This window comes from Thalassophryne amazonica, chromosome 1 (genome assembly GCF_902500255.1).
Source record: "Thalassophryne amazonica chromosome 1, fThaAma1.1, whole genome shotgun sequence".
Lineage (NCBI taxonomy): Eukaryota > Metazoa > Chordata > Actinopteri > Batrachoidiformes > Batrachoididae > Thalassophryne > Thalassophryne amazonica.
Genome location: NC_047103.1, coordinates 30,624,321 through 30,644,516, shown reverse-complemented (window position 1 = coordinate 30,644,516; position 20,196 = coordinate 30,624,321). Strand labels below are relative to the sequence as shown.

Below are 20,196 nucleotides of genomic sequence, written 5' to 3'. Positions count from 1 at the left end.
CGATTGGACACTCACATTACTCTGTCATCACACAGCTTTTACGAGGTACAAAGATGGTGGATGGTGGCTCGGAAGCCCGCTTAGTTAACTTTTTAGCAAAAAAAGTAAGTTTCTATCTCATATCATTAAAAGTTATTTATAATTTAGTAAGGCTTGGTCTCAGCCATCTGCCCCAGAGGGTTAAACCCTTAGATCTTCAGCAAATGTATAAAGAGAAACTGCATGAACTACACAAGTTTTTTTTATTTATTATTATATTTTCTAATAACAAGTTTATTCAATGAGGAGAAACAAATGCTAAATTATTGTTGTGTCTTCATTTTTGTTCAGCCTTTGTGACCCAAAATGTTGAAATTGGCCCTATCCTGCATGATAAAGAATCCTTTAATAAAATACTGGATCTGGATCGTGCTGGCTCATTACCAAATTTAATGACTTCTAAGCTAGGCCAAGATACACCCCTGGTAAAAATTTTATTGAAATCCGTTGAGGATTTTTTTGAGTAATCCTGCTAACCAGTGTTGCCACAGTTACTTTGAAAAACTAATCCAATTACTGATTACTGAATACTCCTTGAAAAAGTAACTTAGTTACTTTACTGATTACTCAATTGAAAAAGTAACTAAGTTAGATTACTAGTTACTTTTTAGTTACTTTCCCCAGCTGCCGACAACAACTCTCTGCCACCTCAATATGACAGTGATACCTGTTTTGCCAAAACTCACTTTATAGTCACCCTTTCTTGACTTCAATGAAACTAAATACTTGTTTTATAAAAGTAAAATAAAGACCTCTTTCTTGACCTCATATTTAACTTGACAGCACTGTAACAGTAAACTTGCAATTTCTAACCTACATTGTTTAAATGTAACTACTACATTTTTTCTAACATTTGCTAACATTTAATTTCTCTCTAAACATTTTACTTGTCAAAATTATTATTATTTTAAGTAGTATTAGTAGTTGTAGTAAAAAACGGCTTCAAAACTGGACCTTTAATAGGGGTGTTGTGGGGGGCACATCCTTGCCCCACACCCCATTCCATCTGGATTCACCCCTCTTTGGCGTTTGAGCACAAGAATGGGTAACATTTATTTATGCACAAAACATGACCAGATTTACAGGTAAGAAAGTTTTATTGCTTTTTCACATCATGTGGTCCTCAGAAAGAGAGTTAGGTGCATTTGAGTGGAAATAGTGTTAGTTGTTGACGCGTCGCGAAGGATCAGCTGTTTTAACGAGCAGATACAGAGCAACTCAGCTAAACGACTAAAATAACAGCTCAATATAATAAGGTGTGAGGGACACCACATTACTGACTGTAATAATGTTAGTCACAAACCTAACGTACCTCAGGAAGTGTGCTGACGAGCGTGAGACCTCACCCCCTCCTCTTTCACAGACCATGCATCAAACCTGGACGTTCTCTACATCCACTGATGATGAGATGGCTCTCGAGAACGATCTCCCCCGTCTGGTCACAAGGTCGAGTCTCTGGCAATACACACTGTGTACCCAGACTTAAATGCCACCATGCTCCAATCCGTGTAGATGCACCACAGCTGTGAGTCCTGACGAGCTGCACTTGATCAGCCTAGGTGATCAGGGTGAGGTCCTGGTACTCAGCCACACAGCCACTCAGTCCTAAATGCGTGCCACCTGGAAGGAAAAACAAAAGACAGAACAGAAGACAGAAACAAGGCAGCCAGCACCCCCAGCCACAACAGCACCCCCCCTCACTGGAAGCCTCCCGGCGACCACACAAACCTGGCCCAGGAGAAACACCCCCCTCCAGGACCATGGCTGGAAACCGTATCTGCATTCATCTTCCAACAGAATCTTCATCCAACAGAACGGTTGACGTCTTCTCCTCTGACTGCTCTTTGCCTTTGTTTCTGTCAGTCATTAGCACGGTGTGGCCAGGAGTTCTTGAACCTGTGCGGTCAGCCTTTGTCCAACCTGTTTAAAGTCTGATTAGTCATAAAACAAAAAAGACAAACACAAACAACCAACCACCCCCCCCCCTCCCAGAGGACCGTCCCATCAAACCCCGGGAAGAGGAGAAAAGAAAAACAACCCAAACTTAAGCTTGCAAATAAAATGCTAACCCCCCCCCCCCCCCCCCCGAGACATGTAGGGACAACACCCCCCCAGAGGACCCCGCCAGCCAGGAGTAATAACCACAGCCGAGGTCCCTCTGGGATCCAACGTCACCACGGGGACTCCCAGCGCCTACCAGAGGACCATTCCATCAACCCCAGGAGATGCCTCCCTCATGACCAACGGACCCCCCGCCGTCCACGGCTAGATGGACCCACAGCCCTTTCCCCCCCAGAGGACACCACATCACACCCTGAGGGCGGAAACTGGGGGAAAAACAAAAGAAAAGAAAAAAAAAGATACAAACCAAAAACAACCCCAACCCCACCCCCTTGGCGCAGTGGAAACTGGAAGCACGTCCAGCATCACCAACCATGACTATACCCAGAAGCCAACCTGGAGGAGGGTGGAACAGCGGCTAAGGCAGACGGCACAAAACGGCCACCTCCTCTGACTTCCAAACCACCACCACTGGGGTATATCCCACTGCCCCAAACCTCACCACGCCGATGGCAGATGGCTCAAAGGCGCGCTGAAGCCCGAGGTGAACAGGGAATCACAAACAAAAAAACCAACACCCCAAACCCCCCCCTCCCCCTCCCAGGTGCAGAGGTTACCTGGGAACGCCCAGCATAACCAAACTGCACCACTCCAGCAACGCCGACATGTACGGCTCACACGGCTGGAGCCAGAGGAGAAGAAGGGCAAAACAAAAAACCAAAAAAAAAAAGAAAAAAGAAAAAACAACCCAATACCCCCCCATCACCCCCCAGGGACCGTCCCATAACCCTGGGAGGTGAAACCAAAAGAAATAAAAGAAGACTAACAGACTAACATGCAGTTATTTGGGTCCTTTTATCCTCCGATAGACTGCAGGGTCACGACCCCAGAACACGAAATAGTGTTAAAAAATCCCACACAAAAACCAACTCAAAAACCACCCACAAAAATGAACCAACACAAAACTAATAAGTGATTTATACCGTCAAGCTCAAACAAATGGAACAGCCGCACGGCGCAAAGCGAGGCCATAATAAGGTCGGATACTTTTCTAATAGACCTAGTTGTAGCCTGCCACCCCTGCACATTCAGTGCACACACCAAGGTGTCACTCTGTGATCAGATGAGAGGCATCCACACACATTCATGTGTTGGGGGGAGCAGGGGGAGCATGCAAAACACATGCACACGTGTTGTGGGGGGAGCTGACACTCTGGCATGCCACATGTGTACTCGGCAACTCCACAGTTGTGGGGGCAGTTAGATAGATTTCACCGCCAGCTCGAAAGCGATTGTCTGCTGACTGTTTTCATGCTAATAGCACGAATGGCCACACATTTTCTAAGAGCCAAGCAAGCGGTGTTAAATGTTCATTTGTGTCACCTGGAATTTGGCCAACACCTGCCGTGAGAGGGATTGAATGGGCTCTCACAAGGCACACTCTGTCTTTCAGCCACTGGTGTTCACAAATAGTTGTAGCAACAGGAGTACAAGGCATTGGATGCAGCTCCAATTTTACACGTATTGCATACAATTCCTGCTTCATGCGCAATTCATGGGCAATTCAACCACATCCGTACTATGTGTGAAGGGGCCCTAATTAAAGCCAATTCAAGGACTTGGGGGATCTTCACGAGTGGACTGAGGCCATTGCCAGTGCATCATGAGCCATAACACACAGATGGTTCTAGGAAATGGTCCACAAGTGTTGCATTCCTAATGTCAAGTTTCTCCTGAACCACACATAATGTTAGAAGAGTTTGACATGGTCTAAGGAGAAAAGAAATGTACCCTTGGTCACTGGTCCAAAGCCCTCTTTCAGAGCAAAATAAATTCTGAGTTTCATTTGGCAATCAGGCTGACATGGTTGCTTTGTGGTTAGCACTGTTGCATCAAAGCAAGAAGGTCATGGGATCACTTCCCACCTTTCCCTTTCTGTGTGGAGTTTGTATGTTCTCCCCATGTTTATGTGGGTTCCTTCCATCTGTGTCATGATTTTCAATTGACAGTTCTGGCTTCCTTCCACTTCCAAGACATGTACAATGCATATGGAAAGTATTAGCAACACTTACTTTTCCACTTTTTCCCCTTTTTCCACAGGTGTGAATACCTATGTATGTACGTGTGATTCTTTTTTTTTATTATTATTATTATTATTTATTATTAAATCTCATTGTCATTATGGGGTATTATGTCTAGAATTTTGAGGATAATTGGTTCATTTGGGAAAAAGGCTACAAGATAAAACAGTGCAGAAAAAGTGAAGCATTGTGAATGCTTTCCAAATGCATCATAGGTACGGCAAATTGAAAATTTTAAATTGACCTTAGGTGAGAGTCTGTTTGCTGTCTGTATTCAGTTGTGATATAGACCGGTAGCCTCTCCAGGGTGTACCATGTTACACACATCTCTGTAAAATTTTTGTAAGTCACCTTAGAGAAATCTTCTCCAATCAAATGGTTTTGCTAACTCATCTTAAAAAGCATCAACACTAAGGTATGTAAAGAATATTTTTAACTCTGATAATTGCCAAAGCTCTGCAGCATCTGGTTAAACAGTGGAATTAAATACTCTATCACCAGTGTGGGTTGATGGACAGACTGTGAGCTATTGCACTCCATTAACTCAAAGAAACTCCTTGAAGACATCATTTTAGTTGGTGTCAGAGGTATAGGGAGACAGTGAAATGTGGAAAAAAATAATTAGCTCATAGAGGTTGTTAAACAACAATAAATATATTTTCAGTACTTTTCATAATAGTGAACACCATCTCAGATCCTTGTAACATTCTGAAAAAAATTCATTTGTTGTTGCCACTTTGTTGAAAAGTTTTTCATCTTACTTACCATTACAACTCATTGGTGTAGCAGTTTAAATTAACTCATCATGAAAGAGAAACAAACATCTGTAATTCATAAGATCCACACTCAAGCAACTGTTTTATCTCTGATGTTCTTACATTTTGTCCCAAAATCAAATTACACCATTCGTTCAACAAAAATTAGCATATTTCACAACATGGAACGAAAAGCTACAAGAGGATAATCATTTTTGTTATCATTGTTTGAAATAAAGACAAAGAAGCAATGTGTTTTACATATATTTTGTAAGTGTTGAACTTGTCGAGGCATTCATGTATCTCACTGCTTCTGAGATTTAGAGATGGCTGGGAACAACTGATTGAGTATAAGGTCTCTGGGCAGAGGTGTTTGATCATGCTGATACATTTGCAAGCAAACAATGGTCAAAGTCTTCAGGGCCCTGGTGCTTTCTGTCTAAACTGTGTGGTTGTGGAACATGCATTAAAACCAGGCTCTATGGTGCTACACCAATTTTGGTACCACTGGAATAACTGTGTCAAATTAACAGTTACCTCAGGAGAATAAAATGAGGCTTATCACTTGTATTGTGAAGGAGCCGCAGGTATGATATTTTGGCAATGTTGCACGCTTCACTGCATATGATCCAGCAAGCAGGTGGCTCAATGTGAGGAAATCAGTGGCTTGAGAATGTCAATGTGATGTCAGCATTTCAGATGGATGGCTACTTGTGAGAGTTGGGGATGGACCAATTTTCCACTGGTTGGTTGACATCAAGAACCTGGTGTAGTTCCTTGGTGTGGTGTATGTGGCCCCATTGCAAGTTCCCATGACATAACCCTTCCTGCCTGACCAAAAGATCATATTCTCATGGTAAGAGCATGGATGAAATGCTCTGTTGTTTTGTGAAGCCAACCACTGCCAGAGAAAAATTATAATCACAACAAATGACCAGTATATTAATGACAATAATAATAATAATAATAATAATAATAATAATAATAATAATAATAATAATAATAATAATAGTAAAATCAACTGTGGTGACACCTAACTGGTAGAAAAGTGCAACCATCAGAAGCTTCATTTTCTTTCTGGCAGTAAGCCATAATTCTGGTATGCAATTTTCAATGAATCATGTTACATTTTGAGAGTAGCTGAGTGTCTTATTGTGATTAGCACTGTGAACTTACAGCGAGGTCTCAGGTTTGCATCAGAGCTGGTCCTTTCAGTGTGGGCTTTGCATGTTCTCATCTTGTTTGTGTGCGTTGGCTTCCTTCCTCTTCCAGGTACAGTAGTGTTCAGAATAATAGTAGTGCTATGTGACTAAAAAGATTAATCCAGGTTTTGAGTATATTTCTTATTGTTACACTCAACAAAATATAAACGCAACACTTTTGGTTTTGCTCCCATTTTGTATGAGATGAACTCAAAGATCTAAAACTTTTTCCACATACACAATATCACCATTTCCCTCAAATATTGTTCACCAAACCAGTCTAAATCTGTGATAGTGAGCACTTCTCCTTTGCTGAGATAATCCATCCCACCTCACAGGTGTGCCATATCAAGATGCTGATTAGACACCATGATTAGTGCACAGGTGTGCCTTAGACTGCCCACAATAAAAGGCCACTCTGAAAGGTGCAGTTTTATCACACAGCACAATGCCACAGATGTCGCAAGATTTGAGGGAGCGTTGCAATTGGCATGCTGACAGCAGGAATGTCAACCAGAGCTGTTGCTCGTGTATTGAATGTTCATTTCTCTACCATAAGCCATCTCCAAAGGCGTTTCAGAGAATTTGGCAGTACATCCAACCAGCCTCACAACCGCAGACCACGTGTAACCACACCAGCCCAGGACCTGCACATCCAGCATGTTCACCTCCAAGATCATCTGAGACCAGCCACTCGGCAGCTGCTGAAACAATCGGTTTGCATAACCAAAGAATTTCTGCGCAAACTGTCAGAAACCGTCTCAGGCAAGCTCATCTGCATGCTCGTCGTCCTCATCAGGGTCTCGACCTGACTCCAGTTCGTCGTCGTAATCGACTTGAGTGGGCAAATGCTCACATTCGCTGGCGTTTGGCACGTTGGAAAGGTGTTCTCTTCATGGATGAATCCCGGTTCACACTGTCCAGGGCAGATGGCAGACAGCGTGTATGGCATCGTGTGGGTGAGTGGTTTTCTGATGTCAATGTTGTGGATCGAGTGGCCAATGGTGGCGGTGGGGTTATGGTATGGGCAGGCATCTGTTATGGACGAAGAACACAGCATCACTCTGAGACAAGACCTTTCTAATTTTAGAGATATTGCTCAAATGCAAAAAAGCAGTCCTACATATTTGTTTAATATGCGCATTGAATGACATATCCTTTCTGGTCTGGAATATGCTTCCAGACCTGGTACTCATCCCTGACTTGAGCTGTCCATGTTGACCCACTTGTTCAAAAGAATAGAAAATGTTGCCATTCATCATAGTGATAAATGTTATTTGGTCTGTTAATGTGATTTACTGCATTTAGGTCAGTAATGACCACGCTGACCTACTTCCGCAGAATAAGTAGGCCAATGTGACCACAGTATCTTCAGCAGGCTTCCACTCCATTCTAAGATGCACTACTAAAACCAAAATGTAGACCATTCATGGTGCAATGTGTTTTCACTCAGACATTGACATATGATGAACTGACAAGATGTTAACAATACACATTTATCCATGAGCCACGGTGTAAAAAAAATGTTTACTGCCTTTATGCAAAGTATACGACTATATATACGACTGCTTATCTATCTATCTATCTATCTATCTATCTATCTATCTATCTATCTATCTATCTATCTATCTATCTATCTATCTATCTATCTATCTATCTATCTGTCTGTCTGTCTGTCTGTCTGTCTGTCTGTCTGTCTGTCTGTCTATCTATCTATCTATCTATCTATCTATCTATCTATCTATCTATCTATCTATCTATCTATCTATCTATCTATCATGCTCATGAGCAGATAAAGCCTGCTGGACACATAGATAAGACTGTCTGTTATTTAGAAGACTCTGTCACTGTCCTCTCCAAGACTGTGGTGGTGGACATTGTGAGAAAAATGCAATTACATAAAGTGAAAGTATTCACAGTGCTTCATTTTCAGGTTGTGTGGATTTTCTGTTTTGATATTTGTTCCTTTTTCATCCAACACACCCTTTTTTTTTTACACATCTCGCATGTGCGTGTCTTTACTGATTTAGTAGTTGTTTGAAACCATTTCTTGTCAACTGTATTTACTCTTTTTAAATTATAATGCCAACAGAAACTGTTTTTTTTTTTTGATCCTACGTTGGCCTTTGACCTCCACATTAGAGATATTACGAGGACTGCTTTCTTCACCTGCGAAATATAGGGAAGATTTGTCCCATCCTGTCTATGGCTGATGCTGAGACCCTGATTCATGCATTTGTCTTTCCTAGATTGGACTACTGCAATGTTCTATTTTCTGGTTTACCGCAGTCCAGCAATAGGCGTCTCCAATTGGTTCAAAATGCTGCTGCCAGACTTTTGACACAAAGCAGAAAGCTTGACCACTGATGGTAAATCTGCCCATTTGTCTTGGCAAAAAGTCTCCAGTTCCTATAAATTCCTGTGCTGTCTTGCATGAACTGCACATTTGAGGTCTCCCCAGAGTTGCTCAGTGATATTGAGGTCAGGTGACTGAGATGGCCACTCCAGAACCTTCACATTTTGAAACAGCCACACCACTTTTTTTTTTTTTTTTTTTTAAGACACCTATATTTGAGCTGAAGTCATTTATGGATTTTCTTTGCATTCCAAACAATTTTCCTGGTGGTTGCTGCTGAATTTTTTATTGATTTACCTGACTGTGGTTTGGTTCCAACAGAATCCCTCAATTTTCACTTCTTATTTTGAGTTTCAACACTGCTGATTGGCATTCTCAGTCCATTGGATCTCTTTTTATATCCCCTCTTTCCTCTTTTATATAGTTCAATTACCTTTTCATTGACAATTCTTATGTTTTCTCCATAACTCAGAAAGCAGAAATGTCAGTGCAACACTGGATGAAAGATGTAAGGGTCTGTCAGGAACCCAGAGATTCATTGACCTTTCATATACACACACACATTACAAGCAAACAGATCACAGTTGAGGATGATTACCTTTTGTAGCCATTCAAACCTGTTTGTGTCAACATGTGTACATGTTATCTGGCCAAAATCACCAGTGTATGAAAACTTTTGATCAGGGTCATTTGGTTGGTTTCTGTTGTCATTATGATTTAAAAAGAATAAACACAGTTGTTTGACAATAAATGGCTTCACACAACCATGAACCACGAGTGAAAAAAGTTATTGTTAACATTTATATTCTCTGAAAATTGGCCAAGAAGTCTGGTCAAAAAGTCTGCCAGGGTATGCAAATGTTTGAGCACAACTGTACATATGTATTACTGTTTCCTGCAACATGTTTCCACTGATCATCCTTGACATGTTTCAATAGCTTATTGGAGTCCACCTGGAGTAAATGCATTTAATTACACATGATTTGGAAAGGCACACACCTGTTTCCATATAAGTGCCTGTCAGAGCACAAACCAAGCATGAAGTCAAAGGAATAGTCTGTAGATCTCTGAGACATGATTGTCTTGAGGCATCAGCCTGTGAAAGGGTACAGAAACATTTCTGCTGCTTTGAATGTCCCAATGAGCACAGTGGCCTCCATAGTCCATAAATGGAAGATGTTTGGATGCACCAGGACCCTTCCCTTGATGTTCACTCTGTCAGAGTGTGCAGAGAGGAGAACCTTCCAGAAAAAAAAACAACAAAACAAAACAAAAAAAATTCTGTAGTAATCCACCAATCAGGCCTGCATGGTAGAGTTGCCAGACAGAAACCACTCCTTAGTGAAAGGCACATGGCAGCCCACCTGGAGTTTGTCAAAATGGAAATGAAGTACTCTAAGACCATGATAAACAAAATTCACTGCTCTGATGAGGCAAATATTGAACTCATTGCTGTGGATGCCAGACATGTGGCAGCATCATAAAGTGGGATGTTTTTGATTGGCAGAAGCTGGGAGACTAGTCAGGATTGAAGGGAAGATGAATGCAACAGCATTTCTTGTATATACGTTTTGTGAATTGTTCTGTAATTTGTGTCTGTAGCATGGCCCAAGCAAAGGGTCACCCCTTTGAGTCTAGTCTGCTTGAGGTTTCTTCCTCAGAGGGAGTTTTTCCTTGCCACTGCTGCTCAGGAGGTTAGTAAGGTTAGACCTTACTTCTGTGAAACACCTTGAGGCAACTCTGTTGTGATTTGGCGCTATATAAATGAAAAATAAATAAATAAATAAAATGCAGCAATGTACAGACACATCCTGGATGAAAACCTGCTCTACGGCACTCTTGACGTCAGACTGGTGCAACGGTTTATCTTTCAGCAGGACAACAACCTTAAGCACACACCCAAGATATCAAAGGAGTGGCCTCTAGGACAAATCTGTGAATGTCCTTGTGTAGCCCACCCAGAGCCCAGACCTGAATTGCATTGAATATCTCTGGAGAGATCTGAAAATGGCTGTGCACTGATGCTCTCCATCGAATCTGATGGAGCTTGAGAGGTGCTTCAAAGAGGAATGGGCGTAACTGCCCAAAGACAAGGGTGTCAAGCTTGTGGTATCATATTCAAGAAAGCCATCCATCCATCCATCCATCAGTCCATTTTCTACCGCTTTATCCAGAGTCGGGTCGCGGGGGCAGCAGCTCAAGCAAAGCCACCCAGACCTCCCGATCCACGCACACCTCCCCCATCGTCTCCGAGGGAACCCCAAGGCGTTCCCAAGCCAGCCGAGAGACATAGTCCCTCCAGCGTGTCCTCCTCCCGATGGGACGTGCCCGGAACACCTCTCCAGCGAGACATCCAGGGGGCATCCCAAAAAGATGCCCGAGCCACCTCAACTGGTTCCTTTCGACGTGGAGGAGCAGCGGCTCGACTCCGAGCTCCTCCCGAGTGAGTGAGCTCCTCAACCTATCTCTAAGGGAGCGCCCAGCCATCCTGTGGAGGAAACCCATGTCGGCCGCTTGTACTCGCGATCTCATTCTTTCGGTCATGAGCCAAATCTCATGACCATAGGTGAGCATCGGAATGTAGATCGATCGGTAAATCGAGAGCTTTGCCCCTCTACTCAGCTCTCTCTTCACCACGACGGTCAGATACAGCGACAGCATCACTGCAGATGCTGCACCGATCCGTCTATCGATCTCATGCTCCATCCGTCCCTCACTCGTGAACAAGACCCCGAGATACTTAAACTCCTCCACTTGAGACAAGGACACTCCACCGACCTGTAGAGGGCAAAGCACCTTTTCCTGGTCAAGAACCATGGCCTCAGATTTGGAGGTGCTGAATTTCATCCCGGACGCTTCACACTCGGCTGCAAACCGCCCCAGTGCATGCTGAAGGTCCTGATTTGACGAAGCCAACAGAACCACATCGTCTGCAAACAGCAGAGACGAGATTCTGTGGTTCCCAAACCAGACCCCCTCTACACCCTGGCTGTGCCTAGAAATTCTGTCCATAAAGATAATGAACAGAACCGGTGACAAAGGGCAGCCCTGGCGGAGGCCAATGTGCACTGGAAACAGGTTTGACTTACTACCGGCAATGCGAAGCAAGCTCCTGCTGCGGTCGTACAGGGACTGGATAGCCCTTAGCAAAGGACCCAGGACTTCGTACTCCCGGAGTACCCCCCACAGGGTGCCCCGAGGGACACGGTGGAACGCCTTCTCCAGATCCACAAAGCACATGTGGACTGCTTGGGCGAACTCCCATGAACCCTCGAGCACCCGATGCAGCGTGTAGAGCTGGTCCACTGTGCCGCGACCAGGACGAAAACCACACTGCTCCTCCTGAATCAGAGGTTAAGCTATTGGTTGAATTCTCCTCTCCAGTACTCCGGAATAGACCTTACCGGGAAGGCTGAGGAGTGTGATCCCCCTGTAGTTGGAAGACACCCTCCAATCCCCCTTCTTAAACAGAGGGACCACCACCCCGGTCTGCCAATAAAGAGGCACTGTCCCTGACCGCCACACGATGTTGCAGAGGCGTGTCAGCCAAGACAGTCCCACAACATCCAGAGACTTAAGGTACTCAGGACGACTTCATCCACCCCAGGAGCCTTGCCACCGAGGAGCTTTCTAACCACCTCTGTGACTTTGACCTGGGTAATGGATGAGTCTGCCTCTGAGTCCCCAGTCTCTGCTTCCTCTTCGGAAGGCGTGACGATGGGATTGAGGAGATCCTCGAAGTATTCCTTCCACCGCCCGACAACATCCCCAGTCAGGGTCAACAGCTCTCCACCCGCACCATAGACAGTGCTGGTGGAGACCTGCTTCTGCCTCCTGAGGCCTCAGACAGTTTGCCAGAATTTCTTCAAGGCCAACCAGTAGTCCTCCTCCATAGCCTCCCCGAACTCCTCCCAGACTCGAGTTTTTGCCTCTGTGACTGCACGGGCTGCAGCATGCTTGGCCTGCCGGTACCTGTCAGCTGCCTCTGGGGTCCCACCTACTAACAAAGACAAGTAGGACTCCTTCATCAGCTTGACGGCATCCCTTATGTCCGGCGTCTACCACCGGGTTCGGGGATTGCCACCACGGCAGGCACCAGAGACCTTGTGATCACAGCTATGAGCGGCCGCATCGACAATGGAGGTGGAGAACATGGTCCACTCGGACTCCATGTCTTTAACCTCCCCCGGGATCTGGGAGAAGCTCTCCCGGAGGTGGGAGTTGAAGCCCTCGCTGACAGAGGGTTCCGCCAGTCGTTCCCAGCAGACCCTCACGATACGTTTGGGCCTGCCAGGTCTGACTGGCTTCCTCCCTTCCCAGCGGATCCAACTCACCACCAGGTGGTGATCGGTCGACAGCTCAGCCCCTCTCTTCACTCGAGTGTCCAAGACGCGTGGCCGAAGGTCAGATGATACACCTACAAAGTCGATCATCGACCTGCGGCTCAGGGTGTCCTGGTGCCACGTGCACTTATGGACACCCTTGTGCTCGAACATGGTGTTCGTGATGGACAAACTGTGACTAGCACAGAAGTCCAACAACTGAACACCACTCGGGTTCAGATCGGGGAGGCCATGCTTCCCGATCACCCCCCTCCAAGTCTTACTGTCGTTGCCCACATGGGCATTGAAATCCCCTAGGAGAACAATGAAGTCCCCATTCGGAGCGCTATCTAGTACCCCTCCCAGGGACTCCAAGAAGGTTGGGTACTCTGCACTGCTGCTCGGCCCGTAGGCCGAGACAACAGTGAGAGACCTGTCCCTAACCCGAAGGTGTAGGGATGCGACCCTATTGTTCACCGGAGTGAACTCCAACACATGGCGACTGAGCAGTGGAGCAATAAGCAATGCGACCCCAGCTCTCCACCTCTCCCCGTGGGCAACGCCAGAAAAGTGGAGCGTTCACCCCCTCTCCAGGAGTTGGGTGCCAGAGGCCAAGCTGTGCGTGGAGGTGAGCCCGACTATCTCTAGTCGGTATCTCTCAATCTCCCGCACAAGCTCAGGCTCCTTCCCCACCAGCAAGGTGACATTCCATGTCCCAACAGCCAGGGGCTGTGAGCGCGGACCGGGCCGCTGGGCCACCCGCCCTGGACCGCCACCCAATCCTCTCTGCACCCGACCCCCATGGCCCCCTCTGCAGGTGGTGAACCCACAGGAGGGCAGGCCCATGTTGCTCATTTGGGCTGAGCCCGGCTGTGCCCCATGGGCTAAGGCCCGACCACCAGGCGCTCGTGCACGAGCCCTAACCCGAGGCCTGGCTCCAGGGTGGGGCCCCGGCTCCGCCATACCGGGTGATGTCTCGATTCTTGATTTTTTTACTGGTCATGGGAGCTTCTGAACTGCCCTTAGTCTGACCCGTCACCTAGGACCTGTTTGCCTTGGGAGACCCTACAAGGGGCACAAAGCCCCCAGCAACATAGCTCCTAGGATCATCCGGGTATGCAAACTCCCCCACCACGATAAAGTTGCAGCTAGAGGGGGAGTATTCAAGAAAGCCTTGAAACTGTAATTGCTGTCAAAGGTGCATCAATGAAGTATTGAGCAAAGGATGTGCACACTTATGTATGTGATGTCTTAGTTTTTATTAACTCTGCCAAAAAAGTTTTATTAAATTTTTAATAATTTTGCAAAAATTAAAAACAATACTTTTTTCATGTTGTCATTATGGGGTGTTGTGAGTAGAATTTTGAGGGGAACAAATTAATTTATTCCATTTTGGAATAAGACTGTAACAGCAAAATGTGGAAAAATGAAGTGCTGTGAATACTTTTCGGATGTATCGTATATAAGACGTGTTAGAGGCATTGATGCACCCTGTGAAACTCAAGACACATTTGTATAGGCTGTTTTTTACCTATCTGTTTCATGTTTTTGCCATTTTAAATGTGTTTGTTCTTATGTGGGGCAGTACTTTGGCTTAGTGTTTAGCACTGTTGCCTCATAGCGAGAAGGTCATGGGTCTGATTTTCACCTGTGGCCTTTCGGTGTGGAGTTTGTGTGTTCTCTCCGTGTTTACGTGGGTTCTCTCTGGGTGCTCCAGCTTCCTCCCACATCCAAATACACACAGGTTAGGTAGATTGGAAACTTTAAATGTTCTGTAGGTGTGCATGCGGGCGTTGATGTGTTTGTTTGTCTATATGTGGCCCTGCGGCAGACTGGAGCCCTGTCCAGAGTGTACCCCACCTCATGCTCTGTGGGTGCTGGGATAGGCTCCACCCCCCTGCAACCTTTAATTGGACAAAGCGGTTGAAGATGAGTGACTGAGTGTTCTTATGTGAAGCACTTTGTGATTTTTTTCTTGATGTGTTGTGTATGTTGCATACGTTTATGACTGTCTTTCTTTTTGCTCTCACTCACAAGGGAGCTGTCCTTTTGCTGAAACATTGTGCTTTTTGTCAAAGAGTAAGACGGGCATGTTTGCCGCAAAATGTTATGCAGCACACCCAGACACACACTGATGCAGTTAATTTACGATGTCCCCAAAATATTTGTCTCATAGACGTGTGTCATCATGTGTCATCATGTGGGTGGAGCTAGACTTTCTGGCAGAGGCTTGACTTACAGTTCGTTTGACTTACATGTGTTCTGAGCAAGCGTGGAAAGGTTCACATATTTCCAAAAGCAGCATGTCTGTGGTGGAGATGCATAAAGGCAAAAAAACACTCAGTGCATCATGGGAACCCCCCAGCAGTCTAAATCTATAGCAGCATAACTAAGGGATGGTTCAGGGTGACCTGATCCAGCCCTAACTACTGTATAAGCTTTAGCAAAAAGGAAAGTTTTAAGCCTAATCTTAAAAGTAGAGAGTGTGCCTGTCTCCTTGATCCGAATTGGGAGCTGGTTCCACAGGAGAGGAGCCTGAAAGCTGAAGGCTCTGCCTCCCATTCTACTCTTAAAAACCCTAGGAACTACAAGTAAGCCTGCAGTCTGAGAGCGAAGCGCTCTATTGGGGTGATATGGTACTATGAGGTCCCTAAGATAAGATGGGACCTGATTATTCAAAACCTTATAAGTAAGAAGAAGAATTTTAAATTCTATTCTAGAATTAACAGGAAGCCAATGAAAAGAGGCCAATATGGGCGAGATATGCTCTCTCCTTCTAGTCCCTGTTAGCACTCTAGCTGCAGCATTTTGAATTAACTGAAGGCTTTTCAGGGAACTTTTAGGACAACCTGATAATAATGAATTACAATAGTCCAGCCTAGAGGAAATAAATGCATGAATTAGTTTTTCAGCATCACTCTGAGACAAGACCTTTCTAATTTTAGAGATATTGCGCAAATGCAAAAAAGCAGTCCTACATATTTGTTTAATATGCGCATTGAATGACATATCCTGATCAAAAATGACTCCAAGATTTCTCACAGTATTACTAGAGGTCAGGGTAATGCCATCCAGAGTAAGGATCTGGTTAGGCACCATGTTTCTAAGATTTGTGGGGCCAAGTACAATAACTTCAGTTTTATCTGAGTTTAAAAGCAGGAAATTAGAGGTCATCCATGTCTTTATGTCTGTAAGACATTCCTGCAGTTTAACTAATTGGTGTGTGTCCTCTGGCTTCATGGATAGATAAAGGTGGGTACCATCTGCGTAACAATGAAAATTTAAGCAATGCTTTCTAATAATACAAGGGAAGCATGTATAAAGTGAATAGAATTGGTCCTAGCACCGAACCTTGTGGAACTCCATAATTAACCTTAGTCTGTGAAGAAGACTCCCCATTTACATGAACAAATTGTAATCTATTAGATCAATATGATTCAAACCACCGCAGTGCAGTGCCTTTAATACCTATGGCATGCTCTAATCTCTGTAATAAAATTTTATGGTCAACAGTATCAAAAGCAGCACTGAGGTCTAACAGGACAAGCACAGAGATGAGTCCACTCTCTGAGGCCATAAGAAGATCATTTGTAACCTTCACTAATGCTGTTTCTGTACTATGATGAATTCTAAAACCTGACTGAAACTCTTCAAATAGACCATTCCTCTGCAGATGATCAGTTAGCTGTGTTACATCTACCCTTTCAAGAATTTTGAGAGAAAAGTAAGGTTGGAGATTGGCCTATAATTAGCCAAGATAGCTGGGTCAAGTGATGTCTTTTTAAGTAATGGTTTAATTACTGCCACCTTAAAAGCCTGTGGTACATAGCCAACTAATAAAGACAGATTGATCATATTTAAGATCAAAGCATTAATTAATGGTAGTGCTTCCTTGAGCAGCCTGGTAGGAATGGGGTCTAATAGACATGTTGATGGTTTGGAGGAAGTAACTAATGAAAATAACTCAGACAGAACAATCGGAGAGAAAGCGTCTAACCAAATACCAGCATTACTGAAAGCAGCCAAAGATAACAATATGTCTTTGGGATGGTTATGAGTAATTTTTTCTCTAATAGTTAAAATTTTATTAGCAAAGAAAGTCATAAAGTCATTACTAGTTAAAGTTAAAGGAATACTTGGCTCAGTAGAGCTCTGACTCTTTGTCAGCCTGGCTACAGTGCTGACAAGAAACCTGGGGTTGTTCTTATTTTCTTCAATTAGTGATGAGTAGTAAGATGTCCTAGCTTTACGGAGGGCTTTTTTATAGAGCAGGGGTAGGCAACCTGTTCCAGAAAGAGCCATGAGGGTGCAGGTTTTCTTTGCAGCCACTGACTCCACCAGGTGATTTTACTGATTAATATCACTTTGAGCAGATGGAATCAGTTAATCAGTGAAATCACCTGGTGGAGTCAGTGGCTGCAAAGAAAACCTGCACCCTCATGGCTCTTTCTGGAACAGGTTGCCTACCCCTGTTATAGAGCAACAGACTCTTTTTCCAGGCTAAGTGAAGATCTTCTAAATTAGTGAGACGCCATTTCCTCTCCAACTTACGGGTTATCTGCTTTAAGCTGCGAGTTTGTGAGTTATACCACGGAGTCAGGCACTTCTGATTTAAGGCTCTCTTTTTCAGAGGAGCTACAGCATCCAAAGTTGTGCTCAATGAGGATGTAAAACTATTGACGAGATAATCTATCTCACTCACAGAGTTTCGGTAGCTACTCTGCACTGTGTTGGTATATGACATTGGAGAACATAACAAAGAAGGAATCATATCCTTAAACCTAGTTACAGCGCTTTGCGAAAGACTTCTACTGTAATGAAACCTATTCCCCACTGCTGGGTAGTCCACTAAAGTATATGTAAATGTTATTAAGAAATGATCAGACAGAAGGGGGTTTTCAGGGAATACTGTTAAGTCTTCAGTTTCCATACCATAAGTCAGAACAGGATCTAAAGTATGGTTAAAGTGGGGGGTGGACTCATTTACATTTTGAGCGAAGCCAATTGAGTCTAATAATAGATTAAATGCAGTGTTGAGGCTGTCATTCTCAGTATCTATGTGGATGTTAAAATCACCCACTATAATTATCTTATCTGAGCTAAGCACTAAGTCAGACAAAAGGTCTGAAAATTCACAGAGAAACTCACAGTAACGAACAGGTGGACAATAGATAACAACAAATAAAACCGGTTTTGGGGACTTCCCATTTGGATGGACAAGACTAAGAGTCAAGCTTTCAAATGAATTAAAGCTCTGTCTGGGTTTTTGATTAATTAATAAGCTGGAGTGGAAGATTGCTGCTACTCCTCCTCCTCGGCCTGTGCTACGAGCATTCTGACAGTTAGTGTGACTCGGGGGTGTTGACTCATTTAAACTAACATATTCATCCTGCTGTAACCAGGTTTCTGTAAGGCAGAATAAATCAATGTTGATCAATTATTATATCATTTACTAACAGGGACTTAGAAGAGAGAGACCTAATGTTTAATAAACCACATTTAACTGTTTTAGTCTGTGGTGCAGTTGAAGGTGCTATATTGTTTTTTCTTTTTGAATTTTTATGCTTAAATAGATTTTTACTGGTTGTTGGTGGTCTGGGAGCAGGCACCGTCTCTACGGGGATGGGGTATTGGGGGGATGAGGGGTGATGTGAATCATGGTGATCTTTTTCACACCAAAGCTGCACAAAATCTGCACGACTAATCATGTGTGCTTTATGATTGATTTTTAAATCCTTTATTGCCTAAATTATTCAAGAGAGACATGGTTTATGTGTGAGGAACTGTAATGTATTTAGCAGATATCTTTCTTATTATGCCACTTTGGAATGTGCCATATACTGAATGTGTGGATCCATGTACAACCCCAATTCCAATGAAGTTGGGATGTTGTGTAAAATGTAAATAAAAACAGAATACAATGATTTGCAAATCCTCTTCAACCTTTATTCAATTGAATACACCACAAAGACAAGATATTTAATGTTCAAACTGATAAACTTTATAGTTTTTGTGCAAATAATTGCTCATTTTGAAATGGATGCCTGCAACACGTTTCAAAAAAGCTGGGACAGTGGTATGTTTACCACTGTGTTACATCACATTTCCTTCTAACAACAGTCAATAAGCATTTGGGAACTGAGGACAATTGTTGAAGCTTTGGAGGTGGAATTCTTTCCCATTCTTGCTTGATGTACAACTTCAGTTGTTCAACAGTCCGGGGTCTCCGTTGTCGTATTTTGCGCTTCATAATGCTCCACACATTTTCAGTGGGTGACAGTTCTGGACTGCAGGCAACCAGACTAGTACCCGCACTCTTATACTACGAAGCCACGCTGTTGTAACACGTGCAGAATGTGGCTTGGCATTGTCTTGCTGAAATAAGCAGGGACGTCCCTGAAAAAGATGTTGCTTGGATGGCACCATGTGTTGCTCCAAAACCTTGATGTACCTTTCAGCATTGATGGTGCCATCACAGATGTGTAAGTTGCCCATGCCATAGGCATTAACACACCCCCATACCATCACAGATGTTGGCTTTTGAACTTTGCGCTGGTAGCAATCTGGATGGTCTTTTTCTTCTTTTGTCTGGAGGACACAACTTTCCATGATTTCCAAAAACAATTTGAAATGTGGACTCATCAGACCACAGCACACTTTTTCACTTTGCATCTCTGCATTTCAAATGAGCTGAGGCCCAGACAAGGAGGCGGCATGGGATTCAATGTTGGTTTTCAGCCTTGCCGCTTACGTGTAGAAAGTTCAGATTCTCTGAAATGTCTGATTATATTATGGACTGTAGATGATGAAATCTCTAAATTCCTTGCAATTGAATGCTGAGAAACATTGTTCTTAAACTGTTGGACTATTTTTTCATGCAGTTGTTCACAAAGTGGTGATCCGCGCCACATCTTTCTTTGTGAACGGCTGATCCTTTTGGGGACGCTCCTTTTATACCCAATCATGACACTCACCTGTTTCCAATTACGTGTTCTTTGAGTATTCACCAACTTTCCCAGTCTTTTATTGCCTGTCCCAACATGTTTGAAACGTGTTGCAGGCATCCATTTCAAAATGAGCAAATATTTGCACAAAAACAAAAACGTTTATCAGTTTAAACATTACATATCCTGTCTTTGTGGTGTATTCAGTTGAATATAGGTTGAAGAGGATTTGCAAATCATTGTATTCTGTTTTCATTTACATTTTACACAATGTCCCAACTTCATTGGAATTGGAGTTGTATTTTCTACCTTTTGCTTCATGCAAAATTACCTCACGCTAGATTAATATTGTGTGAACACAAATATACGAGGGCTGTCCGTAAAGTATAGGTCCTTTTTATTTTTTTCAAAAACTATATGGATTTCATTCATATGT

General features: G+C 43.7%; 2 long non-coding RNA genes across 2 annotated transcripts in view; both read right to left on the bottom strand.

The window, feature by feature from the left end:
- Positions 1-20,196, bottom strand: part of LOC117507815 — a 1,071,732-nt gene that overhangs the window by 650,542 nt on the left and 400,994 nt on the right. The window lies entirely within an intron of this gene.
- Positions 8,129-19,842, bottom strand: LOC117507828. Its single transcript, XR_004559847.1, has 3 exons — positions 19,683-19,842; positions 10,514-10,520; positions 8,129-8,139 (listed from the first exon to the last, which is right to left on the bottom strand). It is a non-coding gene; the product is annotated as an uncharacterized LOC117507828 (long non-coding RNA).